Source organism: Marmota monax, unplaced genomic scaffold (assembly GCF_021218885.2).
Source record: "Marmota monax isolate L192 unplaced genomic scaffold, Marmota_monax_Labrador192_F-V1.1 WCK01_AAM20220418_F8-fsc00014, whole genome shotgun sequence".
NCBI classification, from domain to species: Eukaryota; Metazoa; Chordata; class Mammalia; order Rodentia; family Sciuridae; genus Marmota; species Marmota monax.
Window position 1 is genome coordinate 2,633,499 of NW_026695222.1, and position 18,846 is coordinate 2,652,344.

Consider the following 18,846-nt stretch of genomic DNA (forward strand, 5'->3'; position numbering starts at 1 on the left):
TTGAAATCAGTTTCCATCAATATTTAATCTGACTGGCTCAGAGAGATGGAAATCTGGGACCCTGAATTGATTAATCGCTGAGTTTTAGAAGAGAGTCTCCTTCACAAGACTGAGATTTGGTGCAATCACATATACTAAGTTTTGTGATGTAGTTAGCTGAGGAGATGAATTTAAAATGCGAAAGAAATTCTCCTATAAAAGCTAAGAAAATAAGGTCTCCAGAAACCCTCTTCCATTTTTCTGGGAAGCCTTTCTGTGCCTAATAACCTCAGAAATGGCCTTTATGGCTAGTATTGCACAGGAGAGACAGAGAGAGCAGGGTGGCTGAATACTGGGACAGGCATAGGGTAGTATGACTGTTACCAACTGGTATGGAAGTACTGTATTTTACTGTATTGTAGAAATTGGTTTGGTCCTACATGCTTGCATGTTTGAATCCTAGCTCTATATGAGTGGCTTCACTATATGAGTGCCTTCATACGAGTATGTCAATTTGTTGTTCTAGGCACAGATTGATACACAGTAGTGAACAAATCTGAGCGCTGTATGCCTTTCACAAGCTTTAAGTAAGTGTCAGAGAGAGGACTACAAGTCATGATTATTCTAACAGGGAAAGGGAATGGATTTAGGGAAAATAGCAAAAAGAGTACAGTTTAAATCTAGAAGAGTTGGGAACATGAATATATGAATCACTCATATGAATATGCCTAGTCAGGAATTGGGCTGGAATTTGGGTCTGAATCTGTCTGACTAATGATTAAGAATGAAATGATGTCTTTATGTTTCATATTGTAGAAGAAATATACTCTTAATTTTTCAATTAAAGGAATATATTTTTAAATTATTTTTTCTTGTACTCACAGAATATTAGGGTAGGCAATAAGTGTTCCCCATGGAGGGCTCATTCACTTAGCAGTCATTATATGTGGTTATTAAAAATTTACTTGAATATCTTCAGAGGTGAAAAGCTCACTACTTCAAAACACAGTGTATTCCATTCCTGGTAACATGCATAACTTATTACACACTCACATTGTGCTCAAAGCTGCTTCCTCATTATTTCTATCCAGTCATTCTGACAAAGCAATAGATATAGAATTCACTTCTTCCCCAGAATGTTCTTCTTGATACCCTCCACTTTGCCTTTCTGATAGTATCAGGGATTCGTCCTCATCTTTTCCTTGACTGAGTATAAGCAATGCTACTTTCTTTTACTGCAATCATCCATCTTCTCCTCTCCTGGCTTTCCCTTTTAAAACCGTATGTCTGCAACTGAACAAAGTGGCATCTGAGTTTACAGAGTTTTCTTCTTGCAACCTGACCATTTACCTTACACGAGGGCCGTAGTCTAGAGAAAAATGGACAATGCCCGACGTTCACCTCTGTCAAAGTGTTTGACATTCTTATTACTCATTCATGTATTCTTTCTTTTAATCATTTGATTATAAACTCCTTGAATGAAGCTTCTACAATAGGTTTTGACACATTGCAACTATATCATAAATCTCTTTCCAAAGAAATTCTTGAAATGGAGAAAGCCCCTGTTTACATTGAAAGGTCTACCTCAATTTACTCCTTAAAATCAGCAGCTAAAAATCAGAAAATCCTATCATGAACATTCAACTTGAATCAGGACCATTTAGAACATGTGATTGAGGGGGAATCGTTGTTTTCTATTGAGAGTGTAGGATGGCCATGTGTTAGTGGTCGCCAAACATTTTCTTTTATTTGAGAACAAATTTTAAATTTTCTTTACTTTTGGACTAAATTAAAATCTCTTTAACTATTTGTTTTATTTTATTGCACTACTGGGGATTGAACCCAAAGGTGCTTTACCACTAAGCTATATCCCCAGCATGCCCCCTCCACACATTATTATTATTAGTAGTAGTAGTATTATTATTACTACTACTATTACTACTACCCAGGCTGTTTTCAAATTTGTGATCCTCTTTCCTCAGGCTCCTAAGTAGCTGGGATTACAGAAATGCACCACTATGCCTGCCTTAAAATCTCCTCCCATCTCTGTATCTTTTTATTGTCTTGCTCAGCATTCAGTCCGTTTCTCCATGTTCACTACATTCCCACTTTTTTCCAGTTTGCATCATTTTTCTCACCAGGAACAAATGCTTGCTGAGATTCTTTGCTTAAATATTCGTTTCTCCTCTTTGCAAAATACAATCCACTTGGATTTTGTTCCCTGAACAAGCTGGAGATTTCCCTCTGCCAACATGTGGAAAAGCATGATCTTGTGTGTTGTTTAAATGCTACTTTCTAAAACCAACAGGAATGGGGTGAGGATGAAAGGAGAAATGCAATCCTCTAAGAGAGTAGCAGGGAGCAGGGCAATAGGAACAGAAGCTTATATTTATACCATGGGGATACCAGGCATGCCTCTGAGTGCTTGCTGTTTACTCCTCTGATTGTCACACTCAATGAGGGAAGACTGAATATCATTCCCATTATATAGATGGAAAAACTGAAGTTCCAACTCATTAAATAATTTATCCAAGATTTCACAGAAATTCAGGGTGAAAGTGGGAAGCAAAACCCTTATAGCCCTGTCACCAGAGACTCTGCTTCTTAAGAAGCCTACTCTGATGCCACCTACTGGGATTCCCCCCAGCATTCTCAGAAGCCATCTATTCCCGTGTGACTTTACACAATCTCATTCTCTCCTGACCAGTCAATCCAGAAAGAACCGTCAATGGCAAGGATAAAAAACTACCCTTAAGACTTCTAAAAAAAGCCAAAGTGATGTTGACAGGAGCTCTGCACAGTAGTCAGGAGGCATTGATTCTAATCCCTGTCCCTTTGCCACTTATCTGATCTTTACTCCAAAGTCTTGTATTACAGCCTGGCAAAAATTTTCTCTCATCTCTAGAATTCTATATTTATAATAAAAGCAAAAATGTTAGAGCCTGAGAGGGTTAGCCAACGTGTCTAGTCCTACACTTCCTGAATATGTGGAATAGATGAGATATTTAACAAGTTAAGACACTTAGAAGTTTACCCAGAGCTCATTCTTGTCCAATTACTCTACTAATGCAATGGGAGAAAGGTTCAAGTCTCAGTGCGGCACTAGGTATCTTCAACACCTCTCCAACACTTGCTCATCTCCCTTTTTATTTTTTTTTAGAGAGAGAGAGAGAGAGAGAGAGAGAGAGAGAGAGAGAGAGAGAATTTTTTAATATTTATTTTTTAGTTTTTGGCGGATACAACATCTTTCTTTTGTATGTGGTGCTGAGGATCGAATCCTGGGCCGCACGCATGCCAGGCGAGTGCGCTACCGCTTGAGCCACATCCCCAACCCCGCTCATCTACCTTTTTAACGAAAAAAGAGCAAGCCCCAGTTGCAGAGTCTTTGGTGGACTGTCATATTCATTGTAATGGTTTTGTATTGACTACCAGAAGAGATTCAAGCAACCCTAAAACCTGGGCTTACCAAGTACATGTTTCACCTTGGAAAAGGACACCAGCCAGTGTTACAGAAAGCAAACACTCCTGGCTATGTTTATATGTTGGGCATGCAGGTGATAATGATAACTTTCAGAATAGGTGAGAGGGGCCAGAAGGTCTGCCTCACCTTGGACCTAGAGCAATAGTGTTGGCCATCTGTGGACTGAGAATTCTGAAACCAGATAAACTTTTTATCCTCTATAATTGTTCTTATCGGGTCTTTTGGTCACAGTGGTTTAAAAAAAATGATAAAAAGGTGGATCCCTGAAAGACCTAATAGAAAGATGTCTTAGCAGTAGGGCCCCTTTGAGGTTACCAAAGACCCAGGAAAGTGTGCCCAACCCTGAGGGAAGCTTTCTGCATCGCTTCTTCTGTAGATCAATGCCCAGTAAGCTGTATGCTTTAACAGCTTTAAAGAAATATTTATCCTTCACCTGCAGCTCTCTGTTGATCTGTCCTGTTGTGACAACCACAGGGTATTTACCTTTGGTTGATGGCAAATTATACTGGTTCTCTATTTATAGATAAGACATAAAGTTTTCCTGTTAAATTGATTAATTTGAGTGAATTAAAAGCATGATCTTTGCTCTCATTAAACTTACTATCTAGGGGCAGAAATAGACTTTGTTGATTTTGATCTGGTAAAGATGCAAAAGCTTCTCTCTGATAGAAAAGATAACCCATAAGGTGACTATTTGATTGCCCTGTGAGCCATTAACCAGTTTTGTATTTAACCCAGACATCTTTGTCAAATGCCCATATATCCTCTGATTCTCTTAATTCTCTTTGAAACCTTGTTTTTTATAACAAGTCTCTTTTCTTTAAAATTGAAGAATTATTTAACATATGTTTGTTCTGTATTTGTAGGTAAGACATGTTTTACATTTTTCAAAATCATTCTTCTGACAACACCCAACAAGGGAAACTCAACAAGTATTTATTAGTCATATCCAGTGTTTCAGGCACTCAAATAATCATAGTTCAAAATTGTGGTAAGTGCTTTAAAGGAAAAAGTGGAAGTAGGGTAAGCTTACTTTCTATTTGAGAGTCAAGGAAGTAGAAGACAGTAAGATAAAAATATGCAAGTAAGTATATGAGGTTCATAGATACATAAAATTGTGAAGGTGATATGTGATTGGCTGAAATTCTCAGTTATATGGATATATCCCCTTATGGACACATAGAGACTCAAAAAGGCCCCATGACTGGAATCCTTTTAATCTGATCGATCCACAAGAAACACATAGAATTGCCTTTTTCTGAGACAAGACCCAGTGTTGAACCATTCCCAGGGGCAACTCTGCCTTCTCCTCAGTCTTATGGTAGCATGTGCATGGTGAGAAAAAGGGACAGGTAGACAGAAGTAGCCCATGAAAGAGGCAGAAGCCACCCCTAAAATCAACTACTGCAGTGCGCCATCATTCTTAGAGGTGCAAAGCTGGGGAACACTTTGCCAGTTCCCCCAAAGCAACCACTGGGTTCAAATTATTTTAATGTCAGATAAGAAGATAAACTTGCAAGTGATTCTCAAACTTTCTTCTGCCCCCTCCTTGTTTACATTCCTAGAAAAATTTCAATAAGAACCTCTTTCTAATAACAGAGTTCAACTTCAGAAATTCTGTGGTGAAAAGGACGCTAAGGTAATTGGGGAAAGATGCTATCCCCCCAGATTATCATACAACCCAGCCTCCTCTCTGGAAACCTTAGGCAGATGTTTAACTGCACAGACTATCAAGGTCTGAAATACACACCCCCTCAACACATTAGGAGGATGTTGACTTTTGTCTTTAACACCTTTCTACCTTCACTGTCAGGGTCTTCCCACCACTATCTTGACACTCTTCCCTCTTGGAAGTCAGTGGTTTCACAAGAAAAACACATCTCAGTTAGTTATCACGTTTGATTAAACACCTCACCCTGAAGTGTAAATATCACATGGCTCCTCCTTTCACAGAGATATTTGCACCCCTTAGCTCCATAGCAGCCCTCTCAAACAGTGGAATTCAGCTATCAGGGAAAGCCAGATAAGGTGGATATTTTGGGAAGGAGGACTTCCCTCAAAGTCTATTTCTCAAATCACATTGCTTTGGGACAATTATGACAGTGATTTATTGAGGTAAAGAAGGCTATTACTTTGTTCTTGCCATTTAAAATACCTACATTTGTTTAGTTGTAGCTGATTTCCTGGCATATCTGAAATATACTACAGAACTCTATAAAAGAAAGTTTGTCTTTCTTATTTTAAATACTTAAAAAGAAAACATTTAAAAAGAAATTCCTTTGAATTTCTTTTTAAATTCAAATTCAAATTTGAATTTCTTTTTAACAATTCCTTTGAAAACTGCAAGGAATTAATAGGAAAGGCCAAACCATGCACCAGGGCAAACTAAGACCAAAAGACGTTAAACTATAACGGAAAGCCAAAGTAGTAGGGAGCACACGCTACTTGGGAGGCTGAGGCAGGAGGATCATGAGTTCAAACCAGCTTCAGCAACTTAGCAAGACCCTTAGCAACTCAGTGAGACCCTGTCTCAAAATTAAAAAATAAAAAGAATTGAGGATATCTTCCTGAGTTCTATCACCATACCCACTGCCTTAAAAAGATAGTCAAATATACATACCAGGTTGAGTTCAAAACACATGTGACTTAATTAAAAGCTAGCTAAGCAAAACAGTAAGTCCAACACTGGAAAAATTGTAAATCATTCACATGCACGCACCTAGTAAACATATATATGCACACAAGCATTTCCCAAACCCTAAGTTAAAGCTGCCTGAATGTGGGAAAAAAGGAAAAGATCATAAACACACAAAGCTAGTGAGTGGAACAGAACGTTTTTATGAGGCGCCTTGCCTGCTCACTTTGTCCATATCACAAGTCATTTATGCATAGTAATATCAATTAGTCATCTTGTCCCCATCCATGCAACAGGATTATCTATTTTATCACCATGAGTAATGTGCAGATAACACCAGAGTTTCCCTGATGGCTGACTGCATCCATTTATTTTCTATTCATTTCTGAGACAGGAGAATTATAAAGCTGTGTGTCGGAAATGCAACATTTGTCCTGCACAAACTTCTTTATCTTTATTTGCCCAATTGTTGGCTATATTTTTTAGCCTACTGGCAGCCAAGGGTCACATTTCCATGAAGATAAATTTCATATTGGACCCGCTGTGAGCTGATGTCAGTGCAAATCAGTGCCAACAGAGATTCAAAATGATGGTGAAGAGGAAGTTGCTGTATTTTATTTCTGTATTATATTGTCCTGTTTTCCTGCTAAAAGAGCCAGGGACGACTTGGAACCAGGGCCTATTTTTCTGCTTTGCTCATCTCCCGACAATGGATAAAATAAACTCAGTCCTCCCTGTTGGCCAGACTTCAGTCTGATTCTTGATGTGATGTCCTCACATCAAGAGGGCGCCCTCACCTACAGGCCCAGTTGGGCTCACCAGTGGGGTGTCTTGGAATTGGAGTAACTGAGTTTCACCCAGGGTTTTGCTGCCAGTGAAGGTCGGGCTCAACTGTGTCTACAGCAATGCTTCCTGTCCATTATCAGGGCTATTTGACATTGGATGTGTGTCCACTTTTTGTGTGCACTGGAAGCCAAATGGCATAGCTCAAAGATAACATTTTGCCCTGTTTTCCTCCCATTTGAAAATGAATTCAAGTTTTCTGTATGGGTAAACTCAGTTTGGAGTCTGGGGGGAATTCCAGAGTGAAGAATGTTCTGTTTGTGAAGTAATCCTAGTAACGTGTGGAATTTTCATCGTGATTTTTTTTTTCCTTGTGAAACCTAAATGTTGAAGAAAAAATGCAGGAAACTGGCAATTAGAATCAATTCCCTTCATAACAACAGCAGGATATCAGCCAGAAAATATGTCCTTCAACTGGTGTAATAATTGTCAGCAGTAAAAATCTGGGGAGTCACCATGGACTACTCTGTTTAGCCTTGGAGGACTCTCGAGTAATGGTTCTATCACATAAAGAAATCATGTTTCAAGGGCTGGTTCACATGGTGTTTGGAATTCAGAACATGAGTTCTGATTGAATGCATGGTGTAAACAAGCATTCCATGTTGAACTCCACAACCCCCAAATGCAAAATATATTCTACCTGAAAAGGTTACAAAATAAACAGTAGACCTTATGATGGAAGAAGATAAATGAGCCACTGAACCATTTGTAAACAATGAGTTTATTACATCAAAGACTGGCTTCTTAACATCAGTGTCACTCTCCCTGTTTAATGATTTCATGAATTTAGTCAGTATTTAGTGGGCACCTACTGTGTGCCAGATATAGAAGGTACATGAGCAAAACTAACAAGAATGTTTGCCATAACATGAGGAGAGAGGTAGGGAGGGAGGGAAGAAGGGGGAGAAAGAGGGGTTGGGGGAGAAAATCAAGTACAATTTATAAGTGCTTAGAAGAGAACTAAAACCCAAGATAGCAGTTAGGAAACGTATGGAAAGGTGTGGTTATAATTCTGGATTTTAACACTGAGAAAGTACCATTCTACATTGGTCCTGAGGCAGATGGAGAAATAAGCCATCTAGCATTCACGGTAACCGAAACTCAGGCAGAGGTCAAAGCAAGTGCAAAGGCACTGAGAAATGCCAGATTTGCTTAAAATAATAAAATATTTCCTAGAGGCTGGAAGCTGAGACAGGAGGATCAACAGTTCAAAGCCAGTTTCAGCAAAGGTGTTAAGCAACTCAGTGAGACCCTGTGTCTAAATAAAAAATACAAAATAGGGCTGGTGGTGTGTCTCAGCGTTTGAGTGACCCTGAGTTTAATTCCTAGTTAAAAAAAAAAAAAGAAAGGAAGGAAGGAAGAAAGAAAGAAAGAAAATATTTGTTAACTTCTGTTTCCAAGGATGGACTTGAAAATTGTGTGATTAGTGGAACCCCACTAGCAAATACCCCAAGTTACAGAATATTTGAATTACATTCTCCACACTCACTGGGTGACTGCTGAGCTTCTGCGATTCTCTAAGAGACAATCAGCAGGGCAGAAAGCTGGGAAGATTTATGTTCATGTCTTTCTTGTGTACTCTAATTTATGTGCAAAACAGAATCCAGGAATGCTTCCAATGTATAATCCTTTAGTTAATTTGTAAGCATGTGTTTTTATATGTGTGGTTTAAGTATCTTCTGTAAGTACAGAAATTGGAAAAACTTTCATTGTGAAAAGTGTCATACATACAGGAAAGAATGGTACATGGCTCAGCATTTTGTCACAGAGCAAACACCCAAGGAACCCTCCCCCAGGTCAAGAAGCAGGATGCTGACAGTAGCTCTGATGCCCCCTCTGACCACCCCGCCTTCCCTCGAAAGGTAAAATGGTCTTCTGAGTTTAAATAATCACCTCTCTGCCTTTTTGAATTAAAAAAACCAATAATAAATGGAACCCCATGTCCCCTTGTCATTAGCGTCACTAGTTGTCAATGACAGGTCAATCATATTCCATATAAACCCTTTCCTCGCCTTCACCCCTTTATCACCCCTGTCCCGATAAGTTATTTAAATGTTTTGTTTTATTTTTATTGAGTAATAATGCACATAAAATAAAATACGTAGATCTAAAGAACAAAGTTCCATGAGTTTTCACAATTGTTTATATACACATAAATTGACATAAACATTGGTCCTGATGAGTTTGTTTAGTATCTGTTGCAAGCTTTCTTTAATAATTGAGAACTCAGAAGCACAGTGTCTCTTGCAAGCCCTACACACCAGTGAAAATCCCAAAGCATCCAGCTAGCAGTCCGACAAGGTCTCTGAAGAATGCTTATATTGATCTTTTAAACCCTTTCTAAATGTAGACTGTTATCAGCTTCCCACTCCTTTTCCCGTCCCCTCCCGCCTTTTCCTTCTGTCGGCAAAATAGTTTGTTATGGATTGGTGATAAGAATCAGTGTCCACTGAAAGACACGTCAAGACCACCGCCATGGGAGGCCTTCAAAGCATACCAGGCCACATTACGCTACAGTGTGAAGGGGCTGCCTGTCAGGGGAGTGCAACCGATGCCCACCGACTCCCTTCTGCTATTTTCCATGCATAGAAGACTTCTACCCCAACTTCAACCTCCTGACTTTCCTGGGTGACTGGAAGCATATGGGGTTTATAATATGATGGTTCAGGAAAGTGCACACAGCAAAGAGAGTGGGCAGAGTCTCTGGTTAGTAACTCCCCTTGGTGATGCACTCAGTGACATTGAGCAGGATTCAGCTGTCTTGCATCCCTTCTCTTTTTCTTCTCCATCATTTGGCATTCATTGCTAGTGATAGGTAATGGTGAGCCATGAACACTGCCCCCCCCCCCACACACACACACTTGGTTACAGGTAGCTCACAAAAGCAGAACTGGCTTCATTTCATATTTCTCATGAGGCCTTCTAACAAAATTTGCATTTTCACATGCAGATATTCAACACCTATTTGCTATTAAATGATGTTTGCAAATGAGTCAGAAATTCATGATCTTATGGTATAATTAAACTTCATGTTATAATTATACTTAGACATTAACTGCATATTTTGCATACTCACCAACATTTTTATTAATCCACAGCTTTAAAAAAAAATAGCAAGCAAACTAACAACAAGCATCAAACATTTTGGAGTTTTCTAAGGTACCCCTAACTTCTGATGTGTTTAAATTGCATGTGTTACATGTGGGGTGTTTTTTTTTTCACCTTTTAATTTTATTAATGTGATTGAACTTGGTCAAACAGTATCTGCCTCACCGAGAGGCTCATATAAAACCTCTGCTGCAAGAAAACAAAAGCACAGTTTCCAAATTGGCCTGTGTTACTCACAGTTCAGAGTGAAAGAATCCCTGTTATATTACAATGGCATTATAAAGCCACAAATGCCATTGCATGTACATGCAGGTTTTCAGTGGACTTAAATATAATATAGAACCTGTGACAGACAGAGTACAGTTTCAAAACTCCAGGAGTCTAAATTTTTCACCTGAGAGGGTTTGGTGTAAAGGTAAATTGCTTTTCGTTTCCTGTAGTCCTTCTGCAGCTTTTCATGGGAAAGTGAATTCAAGGTATGGGATTCCTGTCTTTTAAGCACCGTCTCTCTGACATAACGTGTCCCAAGTGAATTTTCAAAGACTTGCCCAGGTTTTTGCTCTCTGGACTCTCATGGAAATTAACTATGGTTTTGCTGGCCTCTGCTTTGAAAAAAGCATCTCTCTTATTTTTGTGGGAACCTACATCCCATAATAACAGTGGTTCTCAGTGGGAGCAACTTAAAAGCAAATTAACCCTTTAAATTACAGGGAGCAGACAGCAGTAAACTCACCCCCGGCCGAAGCAGCATTCCTGTCTGCTTTTCAAGAGGCACAGAGCTCTTTTAAGGCAGTGAAATGTCAGTTGGGAGGTAAAGACTGCAGAGACTCACTTCTGGGAAACGTCAATCTCCCTTTGTGGCTGTTATTGATCAAAATAAGGTCAGATTAAACTCTATGGAAGAGGCCCCTAGCCATCAGAGGACAAAAAGACTAATCAGAGGAAACAGGGACTAACTTCTGTTTAGCATTTCACTTGTTCCAGATCCTTTCTATAGATACTATTTAAATGTCACTCCATTCCTGTTCAGTCAGCACTATTTTTTCTTACTTTTTCAATGACAAATTTGGGATCTAGAGAAGTTATAACTTATGGTTCTACATTATTTGAACATTAGTGGTTGGGAATGTGAACTGAGCTCTCTCTGATCCCAGAAATAGTGGAATTGCTTCCCAGATTCCTAGGCTAAGGGTCGCCTGCTAATTTGTAGACAAAGTCACTCCTTCTATGCTGCGTCTGATATCCAGGACATTAGTCATGAATCACTGAATAAATGAAGGAATATATTCATCTCATCTAAATCCCTGGACCCCAGAAAAAAGTCAAAATTGTCTTTAATAACTGTGTGTCATATCATCAGGGATACATATTGCAAATTTCATGTGCATGGAAATCTGTGATCAAGGCAGATAATGAAATGTGTGGGTTAGACTTTCCTGTCCTCTTTAAAAACTCACTCAGTTCCATATCTCTTTCAAAAGTTTAAAGAATTTGTTTTGCCAAAATCCACAAGGTTGGCAAAAGAGGCCCTAAGTTCCCAGTAATGTCAATTCTCAGGCACTGTAACATTTTATAAGGGCATTAATGGGTTTCCTTGCGAAGAAGAAAAAGAAGAGTATGGGTAGAATGAGGTTTATCGGGGAAGAAAAGCTGGACCTGAGTCAAGGGCAGCAATAGGGACCTCAGTTATTAATATGCATACCTAGAAGGATGCCTGCATAGTTGGGACCCAACCAGGAAAAGAGTTTAAATTAAAAATAAAAAAGTCATGGTCCTGTGACCCAGAAGTATTAGAAAACATAGTGTGGAATGTGTCATCTGCAATAAGAAGTGAGGTCACCCTCCCTGCTATGTTGATCCCTGTATGGATTTCTTTCCTTGTATTCTCTATTAACAGCTGATGTTCCTGCCCCCAAATGAGAAAGTGAAATAAAATTCCTGGATAATAAGCAAGGAAAACACACACACGCATGCGTGTGTGTGCGCGCACATACACACACACACACACTCATTCACACATACACAGAAACAACAAAAAGTAAGTGCCACCACCCTTAGAGTGAGAGTCAGACTTCTCAAGCATTCTATAGATATTCCATGTCCTCATGCACTTGGTTGTAGTTTCCATATCTACTAAAGAAAGTGATTCAAAATATTTGCATGGAAGCAACTGTCTTTCAAATCTTGACATTGTTTTTTTTTTTTGTTGTTGTTGTTGTTTTTGAATAAGCAGTATACATACCTTAAAAACAAAAAGGGCCCAGGTGATTGAATGGTTCAATTATAAAGTAAAATTAAGGCTCATGAATTTACCTTCACCTACTCCGTAGCTTAGGACTTAGCAGACCTTCAATTCCTATTTGTGGGACTGAGGAAAGGCAAGGCGAAAAAATGCTTGCTCTGGAAACCAAAGGACTAGCATCAATAAGGGAAGAGCTAGTGCTTCATCTAAAGAAAAATTTCAAAGCACTCAAGATCTCTTCTATTCTCCCAGTAAAGATCTATCAAAATAAACAGAGCGTGATGCTTCATCATGTTGGTACACATGCCTCTGGAAAATTCTTTTGTTTATCTCTTCTCAGTGTATGACACCTCATTATTCCTTCCTTCTTCCAGTCTGTTCTACTCTCACTTACTGGAGACAGTGCATTTTATTTGTTTGGGGCTAGGAATGATGCTCCAGAAGTAGAAGCCAGTTTCTAAGATCAAAATCTATTTACAATAGGTTGAAAATATGAATTGTCCACATAGCTGCCCTGGATGTATCTAGTTGCCCAGATGTAAAATCTAAAGGAAAAAAAAAGTCCTATCTTTTTAATAGTGTGGAAGTTTAATCAATGTAATGCTAATCAAAGGCTGAGAAAGGCAAAAACTGAACCTTGTTGGGTAGAGATGTTGAGATGCTGTCTTTTTTTCTTCCCCTGATGGACAGCATGTTTCCCCTCCCCTCCTAACTTTTACTAACTAGAATGTCTGTCTTCTGGAAATCTTCCCACATGGTCACTTTCCCAGGATTTTTCAAGTGGTATTCCTACCTCTTCAGAAGAGCATTGTGGTCTGTTTATTTTGATAAGTCTGTCACGAGGGCAATAAAAAAGAACATCAGTATGTTGAGATTTTCTTCTCACTAAGTCACCAGCTCTTTTCTTATAGATCCCAGTTCACTGGTTTTCAAAACAAGCATTTCTTGGCTGTTTTCCCCTAAATTCCATAAAACACTCCCTACAGAAAGCAAGGTTTGTGAAGACCAGCATTAAGAGTGAGGAGTTGGAAGATGATTTTATTTTTATTTAAATTTCAAACCTTGTAGGACAGAATATAATGACTTCCTCCCATAATATCCCCTAATCTCTTAAAGTCATCTCAATTAAATACAACCTAGGCAAGAAGGTGTTCACAATGCAATTGTGGCTTCAAGTCCCTGGGAACAAGAACACGTGTAACTCAGTTGAGACAATTATCTGCAATTGGCTTTAGATAAACAACTCTGAGGTAGGGGCCCTCTGCTTCTCTGCTTTACCTTTTGAGTGAATGACAGAATGAGCCTCAAGTGCATGAGCCAGAGCTGAAAGTGAGAAGGCAAATATTAATGTCCCTGGCTCCTTTATTTCCTTTAGAAATAAAGGAGCCAGGGACAAGGGAATTCATCCTGGTTTGGAAAAATGGGTAAACTACATGTGACATCCAAACTGTAACCTGGAAATAACAATCTCCAAAAAATGCATGAATGGGGCAGATGAAGCATTTACAGGTATATCACAACTCTTCGTTTGAGCTTATTGTCCAAAGCCACCTATTGCCCAACTGTGACTGGTAGGGAAAGATTTGATGAAGAAGAATCAGGAACATATTATATGTTGTGTTTAAGTGGAATATGGTAGTAAGCTTTTTATGTGAAAGCATCAAGATATAAGGAGACAGCTCAACTATGTCATAGACGGTGTCTTTGATTGAATACATCTGAAATGTAATTTTACATCAAACAGAATGAACACAATTTCTTTCAGAAACAGTTTCTGAACTTCAATTTTAAAGCAAGTACACATAAGTGACTTTGGAATTGAGGTATAGCTCAGTGATTTGCTAGTGTTTGCCTAGTACGTGCGATATTGTGGGTTTAATACCCATCACCCAAAAAAGCAATATTTTGTGTAAAGGACAAATGCATCCAAATTCCTGCTACCATATTTAAATACCATCTATACTAAAGCTTTCTGAAAGAGCAGGTGGGCTGCTGAGTTAATGTCCTATAACAGATTAGACTCATCAAAATATCATCATAGAAGCTACAATGTTAGTAACCTCAGGAGAAAGCAATAGTTAACTTTAGGACTACTTTCAAAACTTAATTGGTTTAGAAAATTTACTTTTTCTCTAATTTCTGAATAATTTGGAAACAGTTCAAACAGCATTCACAGTTAGTTCAAACTGAGTTTTTTCTAAAATAAAATAATAATATGTAACTCAACAGGTTTCCTGGAGCACTTTCACCTTTATTAATGCATTTGTTTTTCTGAATCATTTCATGATGTGAGTATGTGTGTGTGTGTGTTGGGGTGGGACAGGTCCTCCCTTCCAAAAATGTCATTTTGTTTCTTCTGAAGTCCTCCATTTATTTTCCCCACAGTGGATGTCTTCCTAAATGAGGTACAGCATAAGAGATCCTGACCCAGTGGTTCCCAAAATTTGTCTGCACATTGAAATCATCTGGAAAATTTCAGAACATACAGTGTCTGTGCCTTATGCCAGAGACTGTGATTTGTTGGTCTGGGTGAGGGCTGGACTTTGGGATTTTTCAAAGACCTCTTGGTAATTCTAATATACACGCCAGCTTGGGAACAACGCACCTAGACTCTTTGGATCTCATTTTTCTCACCTGTAAAGTGCATGTGTGGGTGGAGTTGAAAGGGCTGGAAGGTATGGGGCAGTAATCACAGCTTCCTGAAGTAGGTTCTGGAGAACTCGGGTTTTCTCTGATCCTCACCAAAAACCCAAGAAGCATTCTCTGATAAAATCTCTTTGGGAAAGAATGTGCAAACTACATTGGTTGAATGAATAATAATTGTCTTAATGAATGAATCAATCAATCTATCAACCCCGAATCAAGAGTGCTGGTTCAGGTCCACCTGAACCACCCACTAATTATGAATCACTCCATGTCACTTACTTCATCAGAGCTCAGTTTCCTCATCTGCAAATTGAAGCATGGACCAAATCTCTAGTGAGATGCTTTATAAATCTCACATTCCACGACCCCATGACCAGAAAAAATCTCTGAGATTCCTTTTATTGTCAGATTCCATGAGTCAAAGGGAACCAATGATCTTATCTAAGTCACTCAAGTCTACTGCATGGGGGGGAATGTTTAATTGGTCTAATTTTACAGTGACTCATCTTTAGGCCTCTAGGCAATGTAGCTGCAGACTATGATTCTTCTCTCTAGTGGTTAAGACTCATTTTACTCCCAAAAGCTTTGTCAAATATTATCTTCCTTACTGTTGCAAATAAAGACAGTAGAGCCTCAGTCAGGCTGATTCATAGCTACTACTTCTCAGGCTCATAACTATACACGGCAGGCAACACAGGCCTTCCTTGCTTTCTATTCTTTTTCTGCCAGCACACTGTCTGGACCTTGCCTGGGCCATCTCTGGACATTAATGAATGCTGCATTCACTCCAGTGCATATGAGAAGTGACTAACAGAATATTTGGGCCATCTGCAGTCAAATTCAGTGTTCTCTTATGCCATCTACCCTTTTTCCTCACATTAGCCTGGCAAGGGGTAGGGCATACAAAATTTCACAAAGCCCATAAGAACTTGGTGACAAGGAAAGAAAATATAAAAGTCTGATGGGTTCTGCACACCTTCTGCGTTTCAATGGTTTACCCATAAAACAGTTCAGATACGTTCGTTGTGCTTCCTTTGAGCAAATGCTCTCACACAGTCCTGCAAATTAATAACTGTAGATTAGTCAGTTATTTTGAGAATAAAGGATTGCCCTTGATTCTTCAGATCAGCTACTGACAGAAAGTAGTTCCTGGGATAAATTCAGCCCACAGACTGTTATTATAAAGAAAGTTTGATGGAAGCACAGTTACATTCATTTACTTGTACTTTATAGCAATTTTCCCTCTAAAAAGCAGCACTGAGTTTAAAAGATCCTATAAACTGCAGAGCCTAACATATTTATGATCTAACCTCTTGATATAAATACTTTTTAAAGATGTTACTCCTTCCTCTCATCAATTTACAGATACTGAATTATCAAAGCAATGAAATAAACTCTATAAGGAATACAAAGAAGCAGTGAAATAATTTTCTATCCTTTCAAAACATACCTGAATATTCACAGTCATCTTGTTGCAATTATTTGTGTACAGAATCCTTGAGAAGCTTACTCTTGCACACAGTCTTACACAGAGGGCCTTTGGGAAGAAAAGAGAAACTTGCTCATAGTCTTCTTCTGTACTCTAACTTACTGAACCAATCAGATAAATCATTCATTAATTATAAAGTCATGTAATCTCGAGGTAAAGGGGACAATTACTGCTAGCCCATCCCCTCTCGTCAGTGCCACAAAGCTAAAGTTGGTGATAAAGTTTTGTAATATATGGAAATCTTGCCTTTTCAACTATCATTTTATGTATATATAAATAACGCACAACCTTAAATATTTGTGGCACATATTTCTAAATGCTTCAACATGTGGGTTACTTTGCAACTTTTCTTCTTTAGAACTGTTACTAGAATATGTTTTCTCCTCATGTGGGACCCAATGAGTAAATACTCGAATGGTTTTGTCTGGATTTCTTAAGGAGGAGGAGAAGATTCTAACAGTAATTTAGATTTCAAGAAGTTTTAAAACTTAATCTCATTCAACTAATTTAACCCTGGATATTTTTTTTCCTAGAAACTGTGATGTTATTGATTTTGGTTCTGAAGTAAACCCCTTTTTTTTCCTCCAGCATAGCAGCAGATCTGACACCTACATGTTTGAAAAACAGAAGCTAGAACAAATCTGAATTAAATATGAATTACAAATAAGCTGCAAACTAGTTTAAGCAGTGCTATTTCCACAAATCATTCCCAAGGAACGTGCTCATGGAGTGTGTAATTCCACTAACAATTAACACAATGGATGATTCCTTAGTCTCATTGAAATAACAACAACAACAACAATAACCACTATAGTTACATTATAATAATATTATATCTTTGGGGCACTGCTTTTCTACTGTTCAATTTAAAATTCCAAAGTCCGTGTCTTGTTATTCACTTGCTGACAACCAATCCTTTCACTTTTCTAAATTATTCCATATTAGGATTTCATGAACTAGTAGATCAGGTTACCACTGCTTATAGAAAGCTGCTGGAAAGTGCAAACTCAAGTGCTGGAATTTTAATGCCATATTTCAGTGGAGTGAATGTATGGTAGAGGAAGATTAATTAGATTTAAGATACAAGGAGAGTCCAACTAGGTTTTGCCCCATTACTCAACATGCCTGAAAATTATACTTAGTGTGTGGGATTCTTTCCCCCCAGGGGAATGGCAACAGAGCCTCCTCCCCGTGTGGCTGAGCCTCAGGAGGGAGATGTGCACAGTCTTCTTGTGCTCATCTTGCTCTTTGCACACAGAGGCCTATTTGTGCCAGTAGAGCTCTGCAAGCCAGTGGGAGTTCTTTTCTGGCACAAGATTTGCAAAATGAGAAATGGGCCTCTATGGTTAAGGTGGATTGGCATGCAGCTCCAACTTTGATGCAAAGTTCTCAGAGAGGATTCGGCCCCCAATCGCCATTAGCAGGGAAAAGCAGAGAGAGGTATATGACACATTTCAACCATTTGCAAGTAGATTCTTGCCATCCTGAATTAACCCTGGTTGAACAAGAAACAAAAAAAGACCTCCAGGGCTGAATCAGGAAACGTTCCAGATGAGACAGAAGGCCAAAAATGCCCCTTGCCTTTCTTCCCACAGGAGCTTTACATTTAGAAGCCCTTGAAAAGCTGTCTTTTTACCTATCAAAATGCTTTAAGCTTCAATGCTCACTCATTAAACCTTTTGTAGTTCTTTTGAATCTCTGTCCTCTAAATTCTTAGAGCACACCATTTGTATCACAGAACTTGGCAGTTAAACTCCAGAACTTTTTGCTTTCCTATCTACAGACTTGGAAAGACATAAGCAAACTGTGGGAGGTCGGACTAACCAACTGAGCCTACCACCAACAGAGGACTAAGCTGTTGGAATAGTGGTCTCATGAACCAACCTCTTTGTTTAGCTGGTTGATGTTCTCAGGGTATGTCACCGTTCTCAGCCTCTCTCCCAGCAGAGCTTTTGAGAACTAATAGTAGTCTTCCTCAATATCTCGATCTTCTTAGGATCTGTGACTGAAGTTCCGGTTACCTTTTTCTTCCAGTGACCTAAATTCCTCACAACTGACTTCAATTCTAGGTCTCATCCACGGGCCTGGTCCCTGAGCTCATCCTGGAGAATCCTGGAAATACAATGTTTTCATAAATCTAAGACATTACCCATTTTAAGATAGATCATGGATTTACTAATAATGAAAGTGACACTACATTCAATGTAATCAATTTTACTGATTATAAAATGCAGTGTAATTTAAAAAAATATTATGGTTTAATATTTTATTATTTAATATTTATTAATTTTATTTATTATTTAATATTTGATATACCTTGTTCACAGTGGAACAGATTTAAATAAGGTATATCAAGAGTATCAATACCAAATCCAGTGGAACCTGGAACTGACTGATATTGATCACAGATGGACTTATGCTCA